Here is a 14,987-nt window from a genome sequence, read left to right on the forward strand (position 1 = left end):
AGGTCCTCAGCTTCTCGGACCCCAAATCAGAGATAGTAATGCCTAACCACAAATACTTGTGTGACATTTCTAAATCCAAAAGGGTCTCCACTGAGTAGATGGGTCTCAAGCCAACTTGTTAAGGACTACTCCACACAAGTCGAACATGACTATACCATCCTCCTATTTTAATTGCACTCAAGTTCGGGTTAGAACTTATCTCACCACTAAGAGATCACCAAGCACAACAAGCAGATTATATCACACAAACAAATATACATACATCAAATATAAAGTTATATACACAAAAAGTAGGCTAAACCCACTGGAGACTACTCCCCAGCAGAGTCTCCACTTAATTTCTGTAGCGGTAAATTCATGATCATCAAGCTATGGATAAGCTAGACATTAAATAAACAAGAGTCACCGCCGCGTTTTTATTGTTTCCAAGGGAAAAGGGGAAAGTACGAACAAAACCCAAAAAAAAAGTTTTCAAATCAAAACTAATAAAATGCCAGAGATTATAGGTAAGGGGGTTGGTTACACAGAGGGAAGGTGTTAGTACCCAAAGTATTCTAGGTACTCCTAGGGAGCCCTCTTTTGTGTGCATAGGTGTTTTTATACAAATGATGTTTGCAAATAAAACAGAGTGGAGGGATGAGAAAAGAATTCATTAATTATATTTTTATGTTTGACAAGACCTTCGTACTTGTGCCTACGTACCAACATAAAAATGAGGGATCAAAACTTCGTAGTTCGTGGTATCAATTTCAAATTGGATGCATTACTTTTAACAAAAAATTTAAGTTTGAAAGGCACAAAGGCCTAAAATGATTTGAATGAGTTAGTTCTTTTTGGCTTTTGAAATTTTTAAGTCAGGTATAGTTAAGTCTATTTACAAGTTTGATTAAGAAAAGAAGTTTGAAAATGCAATGACTTAAGGCCAAGGTTTCTAGTTTGCAAAAGTGGTCAAAGTTTGAAAATCTACAAACACAAGCAAAGAATATTTTTGAAAGGAGGGAGAGATTTTGAAATTAAAGAAGTGAGGAGGAGATGAAGAGACTCATCCTAAGCATAAATTTAAAAGTTGAGAGTTGAAAAGATCTGACCAATGGGTTGCAATCCAATAGACAAAATGTCATATAGAAACCCAAATTCCCTTGGACTTTTAGAATCAAGCAACAAACAATGCACAAAATCTCAACTTGAAGAGCAAGGTATCAAATAAAGATAGACACATCCAAACTTAGCAACTCCATGATCTTCTTCAAAGTTTCCCATGCATCAGATGAATTCCAAGATGGCACAAATCACAAGTTCAAAATAACAACTTCATAATGATCATGTTGCAGATGAACTTGAATGGATCTTCAACGATGTATCAGATGAAGTTCAAATCACAAGCACTTGGTTACATGAAAGTTGACATTGGCCAAGTCCTTTGCATAAGGAGTGTTGCCTAAATTCTAAGTCCAATTATCTCATATCAAACCAACAGTCCACACAAGATATTTTTTAGGGTTTTTATTCTTGTTATGTACATTAATGGTCAAAGACCACACAAACAAACACAAGTATACACAAATAAAATATATCACAAAATATGGTCCAAGTGGACAAAGTGAAAATGATATTAACATAAACAATTAGAATGGTATGAATAATGGCAAATGAATAAGGCTTAAAAAATTAAATTGCATTGAAAGTAAAGGACTTGAAAATAAATATTACTTGTTAATGAGTTAGAAGTTAGTATTTCTTTTGCTTTGCATTTGTTTAAGTCATTCTTTGGAGAACACTCAACCCACTTATCACAAGCATGGATCCTTGAACCAAGACATCTTCCAAAGGAAGGAAAAAAGGCCAAGTTTCCACACAATACCATGAAAGATGGGAGACTTACAATCTCACTAACTAGAATGCTATGCCTTTGTGTCAAAATTTAGCGCTATGTTAAGCAATCGCAATTGGACTTTTGTAGAAGTCACAACTATTTGAGGCCGGACAATAGAATTTTGGGGTTAATGCATGTTAGAGACATAGTATGATGAACTATGCTCATGAAGCATACCACACACAAAAAGAATATGCAAAGTGGGGGACCTAATCTCATCCATACTTATGTTGATTTTGCAATCAACTAGCCTTAGGATATTGAGATATCATAGGTCCATGATATGAATGCATAAAGAAAGGGAATGAGATAAATAGGGAGGGGAAATAGATCAAACTCAAATTGGACAAAGGAGGACTTTTACCAAGTTAAGATCATTCATTCATTTTGGGAGATGGAATGTATATTCCATCAATCCCCAAAATCCAATGATCTTAACCTAACAAAGTCAAATCAACCTTGACCAAAGCCAACAACACAAGTTAAACTCACAAAGTCAATTAAAATGACTTTACACAATTAATTTGGCATTTAAACAATTAAAAAATATTAAAAATAATGCATTAAAATAAATATGGTTGTTCAATTTCCTAAAACCTCATCAAAACACTAAAGAAATGGCCATGAGATTTATCATAGGTCAAACATGGTCAAAGGACCTTGGAGAAAAAATTTCAGTATTTTTGGAGACTTAAAAGTATTTTTAAACAATTAAAAATATTCAAAAAAATTAATTAAATCATGAAAAATATTAATAATGATCCAAAAAATAATTTTAACTCAGAAAATGAAAGAGGATTCTATTTAAATATTTTTTGGTGAAACTCTCATATTTTTTGGATCAATATTAAAATTAATATGAACTAATGAAAATCAAAGGAATAAAAAATAAAATCAGATAATAAAAAAAACATGGACCACTTGATCTGCCTCATTAATTGAGGTGGCAGATCAAGTGGTAGAGCGCGCGCGTTCCTAGATGTGCTTGAGTCAAACGTCCACACGCCTGGTAATCACAATGTACACTCCTGATTAAAACATTTCAAACTCATCTAATGGCTCTGAACGCTTCCAGCGCATCATTGGAGCCAAAGGCCGGTCATCTTCTCCGATGACCCTGGCCGAACTGGTTCAGTCATCACCATATCATAAATGAAAAAAGAGGACATGATCTTAAAGATAAAATGGCGTAGATGACATATATCACCTCAATTTTAACCAACTCCAATTATATAGAGAGATACATGAAGTTGAATTTTGAGGTATGTCAACTGAGTTGCTTTGATTTGACCTCAAAGCAACTCAATCTTCTTGCCTACATTGGTAGGACTTCAGACAACCAAATATCCAAGAGAATTGATGAGTATTAAGATAGAATCTAAGAGAAGAAAAATCTGGAAAATTACCTTCAATGTTGTGCAGAAATGGATCTCTCTTGCTTCAATTCGTGCTTGATCTTGCTTATGGAGTTTGTGGAAGTGGCTTAAGAACAATGCAAAGCTTTGGATCCTGGAGTTTTTGAATCTCCAAACAGTGAGATTCAAACTCAAATTTCAAATGAAATTTCTCAGGTTTTCCTTTGAATTGAGAGGGTTTGGAATGTTGGGGGTAAAGCTGGTGCGCAAGGGTCCTCTGAATTGAAGCATGGGACCTCTATTTATATCCATGAGAAGTGTTATTTGCACACTTGAAAAATTCTTCAAATTTGGTAATGCAATGCACATGCTTGCATAGGCGTGTGAAGGCCCATGAAGGAATCTATTTAGGTCCATAATCAACTGAAAAGAGGTCTGCATGAAGCTTGAATGGCAAGGCAAAGTTGTTTGAACATTTGAAGCTTTGATTTTGCCAACTGCTACAGGTCTGTTTACACCATGCACACACCTAACAAACTTAGTCCAAAATTAATGAATTAGGACTATTTGGAAAGCTTAGATCAAGAGGAACAACTCTTATGTTGAATAGTTTTCCATTTGGGACTTGTATCATGGTGAATTTTGAGGTGGAAGTTTGGAAATTTCAACATGTCAAAATATTTTCTAAGTGTTAAGCCACATATTCAATTATTCCACCTTGCTTAACTTCTTATGTGAGATCCAAAGGAGAAAAGTGTCTTCATTAAAATTGTATCTCTTTTCAAGGCCTTAAAAATGGTCACTAATTTAGCATCATTTGGATTTAGGATGAGTGAGGTACGCATTTTTGAAGTTGAGGAAAATCACTTGTTCAATGGTATTGGTAAAAAATGACCTATAATGTATCCTCATATCACATGCTCATAAAAGTTTATTTATCTCTCACTCCAAACATAAGCGTTGAAGTAGAGATCTTGAATTTGATTGTGCAACTTGGAAATCTTTCATCTCATAAAAATTGAGAAAGTTATGGCCTTGAGAAATTGACTTTCAAATTAGGGTTTAGACAAAATGACCTATAGTGTTTCAACATAGAAAATGAAATTCCAAGCAAAATTAGCTCTATACATCAACATGAAATTTGTTTGGAATGTCATTTAGAGTAACGTTTCTCTTGGAATCATTTTTATATGATATAAATTTTAGGAGATAGGTTCTAGGGGGACCCAGTTTTGATTAGATGAATTCATCTGGCCAACCACCATCAACCAACTTGCTAACTTGCAATTCTCTTGACTTTTTAGGCTCATGGTAGATCATATATGCATAAGATGATGAATTTTGAAGTGTACCTTGATAAATTTCATCAATTGGTGAAGAAGCTTGTTGAAGAAGTTACTCAAGATACTTAGATGAACTAGGGCTTCCAAGACAAATCAACTCCAAACTCTTGAAGAATGCTTGATCTAAATAACATGTAGAGATCATGGAGACTCGTATATGATGCCTAGAATCTTTTTGGATCATTCCTTGGTTGTGCTCTTAGCAACGAGGGTCTTAAACCCTAAATGTGAACTTGATAGATCAAGGTGATCATGTCCTACCTACAAAAGAGTTAGGCAATTGCAAAGACATATTTTGGTTAGTAAAATGATAAAATACAAGTATGATACAATAATATGGTTCTTGGTGATCTCTCCCAAAACAAACCCAATGAAAGAGGGGTAAGGAGAATGCTAAGGTATGATTCCAATGCTAATGCATATGACGACATGAGGGATCTTAGGGTCAAAATTGGGGTCTTACAATGACCAGATTCTAAATGAAGGAATGATAAATAAGAATGAGAGCATTCTTCTGGTATGTGCTACAAAGATAAAAAAGTATAGATTAACTACTCAAAAGGGTATGTCTACCCATGTTGACGAGACTTTTGGTATGAAGCAAGTTGCTACTGTTAAATCAAGAAACTCTTTGATATTTGCTGATGAATATGTGAGTATCTAGACTAAGTCCTAGACTATCCATTTTTATGAAGTTCAAACTATATCAAATGGATGTCCATAACACCACTCCCAGTTGGTACTTAAATAATGTTGTTGAGAACTCTTTCAATGTTGATGAAAATGTTGTTCTTATGATCAAGGATGTTCATGATAGGTCTGAACCAAGCCATGAATGGGTTACTAAGGATGTTAATCTTGGTAACGTGTCTCTCTTATTGAGGATATGTGCTGAAGTGTTTATGTCAAGTGAGGATGCTTCTAAAATAACCTTTGATATATAAAGAGAATGTTCAGGTGCTAGAGGAATTCATTTTGAAAGACAATGATACAATTCTCATGTGTGTTGTTGACTTGTCAGAAAACATGGTGGAACATGTTGTTCATCAGATGTAGTTTGACCTTGAATCGAGCAAGATACGAGATGTTGGATATCATCTTGAATTTCAAGCAATTTTAGTTTAGAGTGGTAAATAAGATAAGAAAGATGTTTCTGAGATATTTCAGAGATCTTGAGTATTGTACTGGTAACTAAGTGTGATACCCTAATAGCTATGACTAGCTTGATAAATATCAAATAACCACCATGTGATTTCAATCAAGCGGCCAAGCGCCGATTTCCTTTATTTATTATTGTTTTTATGAATTGAGTCTTTAGCTTTGGGCCTTGTTGATCCTATCTTAGCACACCCAACTTAATTTCACACACCCCTTATATGCTCTCTTTGTTTTTTAACTTTCTTTTGCTTTGGGCCTCAAGCCCAACGATTATTCTTATCTTGCAAACCCTTTTTATTTTGAATATAACCTTGATAATATTTTTTTGTGATTTTTATTTTTCTCTTTTAATAGTTATTTGTTTAATTGATAATTGCTAAATTCAAAAAACATAAAAGGACAAATAAAATCAATCTTTTTATACATAAAAATAAAAAACACTTGATCGACATCAAGTCATTTAAAAAAAATCACTTCACGATTCAAATCATTCTCAATTCAAAAAATCTATCAAACACTTGATGAACATAAAGTCTTTTTCAAACTTAATAAAAAATGCTTCAAAAATCTCTTTCGCAATAAATCAGAAGAAAAATGACTATTTAGGCATATGCCCCTATTTTATTTGAGTACTTGGATACCTGCTGTATAGTTTTCCTTTCAAGTATTTGTCATCTTTTAAAGACTTTATTCATATTAAAGCTTTGCATAATTAAATTGTATGAAAAAGGACTAGTTAGGCGTATGCCATTATATTCCCCGAGTACTTAGATACTTGCTGAATAACTTTCCTTTCAAGCACCTGATGTCTTTAACAGACTTTATTTCGATGAATTCTTTTTCGCAATTAAATCGGATGAAAAATGACTAGTTAGGTTATGCCCCTCTTTTCCTCGAGTACTTGGATAACTGTTGTATAGCTTGCCTTTCAAGTACTTGTCATCTTCAAAAGACTTTAACCATATCATACCCTAATTTTGACCCAAGATTTTTTTTTTGCATACATGGTTTATTTTTAAATATTAATCATATCCATTTCTATCATAAAATAATTGATTATTTTCTCTAATTAAGAATGATCATGAACATGTGCATTAATTTGAATTTTTCATCAACTCTCTAGTTTTCACATAAAACAAAAATGTGCATTTTGTTCCATTTATTCTTATGTTAATTCATGCATTGGCATCATCATATAATCATACACATGTAATACCCCAATTTTGACCCTAAGATCCCTCATGTTATCTCATCATTTGCATTGGCTTTGGGGTCACACCTTGGCATCCTCCTTACCCCTCATTCATTGGGTTTGCATTGGGAGAAATCACCAAGCACATTTGATTGTATAATACTTTGTTTTTCTTTGTTTACTAACCAAAATACCAAAAATATGTCAATGTATAGCTTTGTCCCTTTTGTAGGTAGTGTGTGTGTCCACATATGCCTCATCAAGTGCACAACTAGGGTTTGAGACCCTAAGTACAAGAAGATCAATCAAGAGATGGTTAACAATGGTTCTAGACATCATATATGGATCCCCATGATCTTCATTTATCATTTTGATCAAGAATTCATCAAGAGTTTGAAGCTTGGAAGCCCTAATTCATATGGGTATCTTGTGTGACTTCCTCAACAAGTTTATTCAACATTTGATCAAATATATCAAGGGATACTTCATTATATATCATATTATGCATATATGCTCCTTCATGATTCCCAAATATCAATAGAACTTCAAGTTTGCAAGTTGGTTAAATGTGGTTGACCAGAGAAAGTCAACTATTCAAAACTGGGGTTCCCTAGACCCTATCTCCTACAATATTTGTCATATGAAAATTATTCCAAGAGAAAAGTTACTCTTTATAACACTCCAAACAACTTTCATGTTGACATCAAGATCTATTTTTGCTTTGGAATTCATTTTTTTATGGTAAAACATTATAGGCCAGTTTGTCTGTGCCCTTGTTAGGAGGTCAACTTCCAAGGACCATAACTTGCTCAATGTTTATGAGATTAACGCCATCCAAGTTTCATGATAAATTTAAAGATGTCCTCTACAAGTTTTATTCTTTGATAAATATCAAATTCAACTTGAAAGGGCATGTTCCAAGAGGAAACATTATAGGTCATTTTGGCCATCATCATTGAATAAACAATTTTCCTCAACTTCTAAAATGCATAACTCAGTCATGCCAAATCCAAATGAGGTCAAATTTGTTACCAAATGGAAGAGGAATGAAAGAGATACAACTTTTGTTAAGGAACCTTTTCCATTTTAAGCTTATAGCAAAAGTTATTCAAGGTGGAAAATATGGTCATTTGACTTGGTACTTAGAAAATTTTCAAATATGTTTGACTTCTCAAACTTACACCTCAAAATTCATCATGGTCCAAGATCCAAATGAAAAAGTGTTCAACATGAAAGTTGTTCCCCTTGATGTCAGCTTTCCAAAGATTCCAAGATTACTTCATTTGTACAAGATTTGAAGGACTTGTGCATGGGTTCTTTACAAGGCTTCATTTGGTAAGATCTATGTTCAAAATTCATTTCCATAATGCATGACCTTGTGATATCATTTCAGGTTGATTAGAACAGAATGTTGAATCATTTGGCATCATGAATTGGGCCTTGTACACGTCCATGCATCCATGCAAGCAAAGTTTCTAAAATTGGAAAAAATTGAAAGTGTGGAAAAGCAACTTAATCCCCTATATATACATGACCTTGGTGATCAGAATGATGATCCCAACTTGCCCAAGCTTTGAACCATTGCCTCCCTAACCTCCATTAAAGGATAAACTTGAAGATTTCTCTTGAAATCAAGTTTCAAATCTCCTTTTGTTTTGAGATTGAAACTCCAAAAATCCAAGTGTCTCTTTGATCCATTTCACTTCCTACAAGCTTCTAGAGTAAAGCCAAGCCAAATTGGAAGCAAGATCAAGCTGAATTGAAGCTACCCGAAGGTGAAATTTCAGAAACTTCTCTTCTTTGATTCTCTCTCATTTTTCAACTATTTTGATTGATTTTTTGTTTGCTGAAGTCCTACCAATGTAGGCAACAAGATTGAGCGGCTTTAAGGTAAAATTGAAGCATCTCAGATCATGAACCTCAAACTTCAAATCCATGTATCTTTCAATATACTTGGAATTGGATAAAATGGAGGTCATATTCGAGCTCCTAAGCATTTTTCCTTTAAAACCATGCCCATAGTTTTTATTTTGGTGAAAGTTTGTGGTGGACCAGTCCGATGAGGTCCACCGGAGAAAAAGACCAGAGCTAGGGTTCTGGTGGTGCATTGGCACTCCCCAACCTTCTAATTCATTTGAAATGTTTTAATATTAACCGCTCCTTTTGATTACCATGCATGTGATGCTTTGAATGAGGTGTATCGTGGATAGCACACACTTGACCATCAAATCTGCCACCTCAATTAATGAGGGAGATCTGATGGCCCTTGTTTTTTTGTATTTTCTGATTTTCTGTTTAATAGTCTTATTTTGTTTAATTCATAATAAATCCATTTTTAAACCAAAAAATATAGAAATTTCACCAAAAATATTTAAATATTTTTCTCTTCCATATTTTGAATAAAAATAATTTCTTGGATTAATTTTGGTTTTAAAATACTTTTGACTTTTAAAAAATCATGAAATTTTTTGTCTAAGGTCTATTGACCTTGCTTGACCTAGGATAAATCCCTTGGCCATTTATTCGGTGTGTTGAAGGGATTTCAGTTTTGTCCAAGTTAAAATGTATTTTTATTCATTTTTAATCGATTAAATGTTTAAAAATTATGTTGAGCCATTTTTATGGTCTTGTGATGTTTGACTTTCTGTTTGGGCCTTGGTCATGGTTAATTTGACTTTTGTTGGATTTAGGGGATCAATGAAATGTACATTTCATCTCCAAAAATAAATGGATGGTTTTGATCAGATGAAATTCCTCTCATGATCAATTTGTGTTTCTATTTCGCCTTCCCTCTTCATTTTCATACCTATTCTTCCCCATTCCCTCATTTGACCAATGAAATCTCTAATGTTTAAATGCTAATTTATTCATCAATGACCTTGTGGAAGATGAATCAATACAAGTATGACTGAGATAGGTCCCTTTCAGTTTTTTTAGTGAGTGGTACGTTTTAGGAGTTTGGTTCTTTGTACCAAATCTCTAAGATGCATTAACACCTATATTTTATTGTCCGACCATAAATATTTGTGACTTCTACATAAGTCCAATTATGATTTCTTAACATAGAGCTAAATTTGAATATCAAGTCATAGCATTCTAGTAAGTGAGACTGTAAGTATCCCATTCTTCATGGCATTATGTGGAGACTTGACTTTTTTTTCCTTTCATGGGAGCTAGTGGCATACTTGTTAAATTATCCAAGTTGGAGCCCTTCTCATGGAAGATGTCTTGGTTCAAGGATTCATACTGGTGAATGAATGGTTGAGTATTCTCCAAAGAATGGCTTAATCAATTAAAACTCAACACTAACCTTTGACTAACATTTGGTTAACCATTGACTAACTCTTATTCATTATGTTTTTACCTTCAAGTCATTTACTTTATACAATTTAAATTTCAGTCATTTATCATCCATTGACATTTACATTTCATGTAACTTATTTATGTTTAAGTCCTTTTTCACTTTGCTCATTTGAGCCATATCTTGTGATTGTACATATTGTTTGTGTATTTTGATTTTGTTTATGGTCTTAAGACCTTAAAACACCCAATAATAACAAAAACCCTAAAAAACATTTGGTGGATTGTTAGGACTTGATCTGAGCTTTGGAATTAGAATTAGGCAGCATTCCATGTGCTAAAGGACTTGGCCAATGCCAACATTTGACACTAAGCTATATTTGACTATGCCTTCATCTGATGCAAGACTTGAAGACTTCTTTGATTCATCTGCTACTTTGTCTTTGTGCTTAATTGCTTATTTTGTCTGATGTTTTATTTTGAGTTGATCAAGGAATATTTCATCTGATACATTGGAATATAATGAAGACTGCTAGCTATTGGAGTGCTTGCTATGATGTGGCTATCTTTATTTGATGCCTTGATCTTAATGATGTACAAATATTGCTCATTTCTTGTTGCTTGTTGCTTGATTAAAGTCCAAAGGAAAATGGGTTTCTATATGACATTCTTGTTTGTTGGATTGCATCCTATTGGTCAGATCTTTTCAACTCTTAACTTTTAATTTTTGCTTAGGATAGCATCTTCATCTCCCCCCGCTTATTTAATTTCAAAATCTCTCCCTCTTTTCAAAAACTTTCTTTGCTTCTGATTTCAAACTTAGACATGTTTTAAGGATTAGAAACTTTGGCCTTATGCCATTGAATTTTTTAAACTTTTTTCTTAAATCAAATTTGTAAATAAACTTAACCAATTGACTTAAATTTCAAAAGACAAAAATAACTAACAACCCCATTTAGATTTTTTGGCCCTTCGTGCCCTTTTCTTATTAAACTTTTGATTAAAATCAATTCACCAACCTCTTTGAAATTTTTACCATGGACTACGAGGTTTTGACCCCTCATTTTTATGTTGGTACATAGGCATAAGACCAAAGGTCTTGTCAAACACGAAAATATAATCAATGAATTCTTTTCTCATCCCCACACTCTATTTTATCAAACATATTTTGTACCAAAAACATATGCACACATGAAAAGGGCTCCGTAGGAGTACCTAGGATACTTTGGGTGCTAACACCTTCCCTTTGTGTAACCAACCCCCTTACCTGTAATCTCTGGTATTTTATTAGTTTTGATTTGAAAATTTTTTATCTTTGGGTTTTATTCGTAATTTTCCCTTTTCCTTTAGAAAGAATAAAAGTGAGGTGGCGACTCTGGTTTTATTGACGTTAAGCTTATCCATAGCTTGATGGTCATGAATTTACCGCTACAGAAATATATTGGCCAGTCTACTGAGGAGTAGTCCTAAGTGGGTTTAGCCTACTTTTTTATGTGTATATATTTGTATATTTGATGTTTGTATATTGTTTGTGTGATATAATATGTCTGTTGTGCTTGGTGATCTCTGTGTGGTGAGATAAGTTCTAATCCTAACTTGAGTGCAATTGAGATAGGAGGATGATATAGTCATGTTCAACTTGTGTGGAGTAGTCGTTAACAAGTTGGCTTGAGATCCATCTACTCATTGTAGACATCTTTAGAGTTACTGATGTCACACAAGTTATTTATGGATAGACATTACTTTCTCTAATTTGGGGTTCCGAGAAGCTGAGGACTGTAGAACATTTAACCTAACTTGGCCTATTTAGGACGTAGTGCGAAGATTGTTCAAGTGTAGACTTGATAATAGTTGTTACACGATACTACACTCATACGAATTTCTCTTGAGAATATTATGGGTTGGTGAGTCAGTCATCCTAACCTATAATATTTGATAGATGGGATTAAGACTCTGGGAACTTCTTATAACATGATCTACAGGTTTTTATCCTTACATTCCTTTGGGATGACTCTTAACCCGACTCCATGCTCGTGACTCACAACAAATCCTTTGATTCTTAGTTGATTCGATCAAGTCTTGTCATATCAATGGAACTTGGGTGTTGATAAGGTGATAACCTAAATCCCCCAAAATGGGTGATTGATATTGATGATGACTTGATCCACCCCTTGACCTTTGTTTGTGTTTGCCTTGTGTGCGATCCCTTATTTGTGATTATTGCATTCGTGCATACATGCACATCATGACATTCATCACAGAAAAAATAAATTTCAAGGAAACTAAGGTCTTATTTGCAAATATTTTCAGACCATGGACTATGGATGAAGGAACACTAAGAAGTACAATTTCAGATGTCCTGATTTGAAAGAGCTAAGGAAGTTGTTATCCTTTGTACTAGATCCCTTGGATTTCAAGCAACGTCATGGGAATCTCTTGTCTGTGTCAGTTGCGGATGTGGTTGAAGGACTTCTGAGTGTTATGGCTCAGTTCTATGATCCTCTCTATCGATGCTTCACTTTTCCAGATCATCATCTTGTGCCCACTTTAGAGGAGTATGCCCATCTCTTGGGTATGCTCGTATCTAACAAAGTACCTTTCAGTGGATTGGAGGAGATCCTGAGATCTCATGTTATAGCTGAAGCTCTTCATTTGAAGATATCTGAGATTGATGTGCATTTGGTGAAAAAAGAGGTATTCTTGGGTTGAGTTTTGAGTTTCTCATTAGTAAAGCTACTATTTTTGCTCAAGTCGGTAGCATGGATGATTTTTAAGCTATTTTTGTTCTACTCATCTATGGTTTAATCTTGTTCCCTAACATTGACGATTTTATTGATGTTAACGCCATCAGGATCTTCTTGATTGGAATTCCTGTTCCTACTCTGTTGGGTGACATGTATTTCTCTTTGCATTTGAGGAATTTCAAAGGTGGTGGGACTATTGTGAGTTGTGTTCCTCTTCTATACAAGTGGTTTATTTCGCACTTGCCTCAGACGCTTGCTTTCATGGATAACCGACAATGTCTATGGTGGTCCTAGAGACTTAAGTATCTCACTAATGATGATATTGTTTTGTATGATTCTGCATTGGGTAGCATGGATATCATTGATAGTTGTGGTGAGTTCTATAATGTGCCTCTCATTGGTACACAAGGAGGAATCAACTACAACCTAACATTGGCCCGTCGTCAACTTGGGTTCCCCTTGAAAGATAAAACTAATAACACTCAGTTAGAAGTTCTATTTTATCAAGAGGGTCAAGAGCCCGAACTTTTGAATAAAAGGATGATACATGCTTGGCATAATGTGCATAGGAAAGGAAGATCCGAGCTTGGTCCATGCAACTGTGTAACTTTAGAAGATTACACTATTTGGGTGAAGAAGAGAGCTTTGGAGCTCAAGATGCCGCACGCTTGTGAAAGAACTATGTCTATGGTTATGGCTAAGCCATCAAATCTACCTAACCAAGATGTAGAGGAGTTGGAAGACGCAATTTCTAAGATGAAGCAAGACAGCGATATATGGGAAGAGCTGTTGCATGCTTTGAGCCGAAAGCATGAAGAGTTGCAGCTTGATTTCAATGACAAGGATGCACTTATTGAGATTCTTGAAGACTGTGCAGTGAAGAGACGGAGAGAGCCAGAGGGTTTATCTTCCTCTAGCATGCCTTAACCTTCAGGTGCTTGGAAGAAGATTGTTGATCAGCATGTCCTCGAAAAGGCTCAGATGAAGACATCCTTTGAATCCGAGATTCGATGCATCCGAAGGAAGTATGCACCCATAGCCAGATCATCTGATGTATTTTCCAAGGATCCTTAGGATGACATTTTCCTTTTCTCTTGTATTTGTATTATGGTTTTTGAAATTATACTCAATGTAATCCTTCTAATCTTTATGAATAAAAGTAGATTTTATGGTCAATCAAATTTTTATTATTAATTATTATTATTTGAATATATATATTTGAAAATGAGACTTCACATATTCCTTGAAACTAAAAACAATCAAAAATCATTGCATTTCATGTATCATTTGCATAACAGGTTTTCTTCCTCCATATGTCTCATTGGTTCTTCTTTTGTGCATCAGCCAAGCTGACTCACCACTATAATTCTCGTGCTAATCAATCAAAGAGAATGAAGAATCTAGAGCAAGACAATAGAGAGTTGAAGGATGAGATCGCCAGACTTACGACACTAATGGAATCCATGATTTCTGCTCAGAATCAGTCGTCACTATCTCTTGTAACTCCTCCTCCTCCTCAGAGGACTGTCATTTCTGAGATTGTTTCATCAATTGTTCTTGTTGCTACTACCAGCCAACCCATTCATGCTATGCCTGTTGGATTCCCTTGGGGAATGCCACCAAACTTTGTGCTAGAGGGGTATGCGCCCACATTTGTTTCTCTACCGACATCTAGCCCGATCATGTTAGTGTCACCTCCTATCATTCACACTTTTCCTTGTGTTGAGGACACTATCTACCACTATGAGCCATCTGAAGGTCCAAATGTGTATGAGAAGATGAATGAGATGAAATATCAATTCCTTGAGCTATGCAAAGAATTGAAAACTTTGAGAGGGAAAAATTTGTTTGGAAAGAGTGCTTTTGAACTCTGTTTGGTTCCTAATGTCAAAATTCCGGTGAAATTCAAGGTCCCAGGCTTTGAAAAGTACAAAGGGAATACTTTCCCTCTGAGACATCTTGTTATGTATGCCAGGAAAATGTCTACTCAAACTGATAATGATCAGCTTTTGATTCACTATT

The sequence above is a fragment of the Lathyrus oleraceus genome, chromosome 1 (assembly GCF_024323335.1).
Source record: "Lathyrus oleraceus cultivar Zhongwan6 chromosome 1, CAAS_Psat_ZW6_1.0, whole genome shotgun sequence".
Lineage (NCBI taxonomy): Eukaryota > Viridiplantae > Streptophyta > Magnoliopsida > Fabales > Fabaceae > Lathyrus > Lathyrus oleraceus.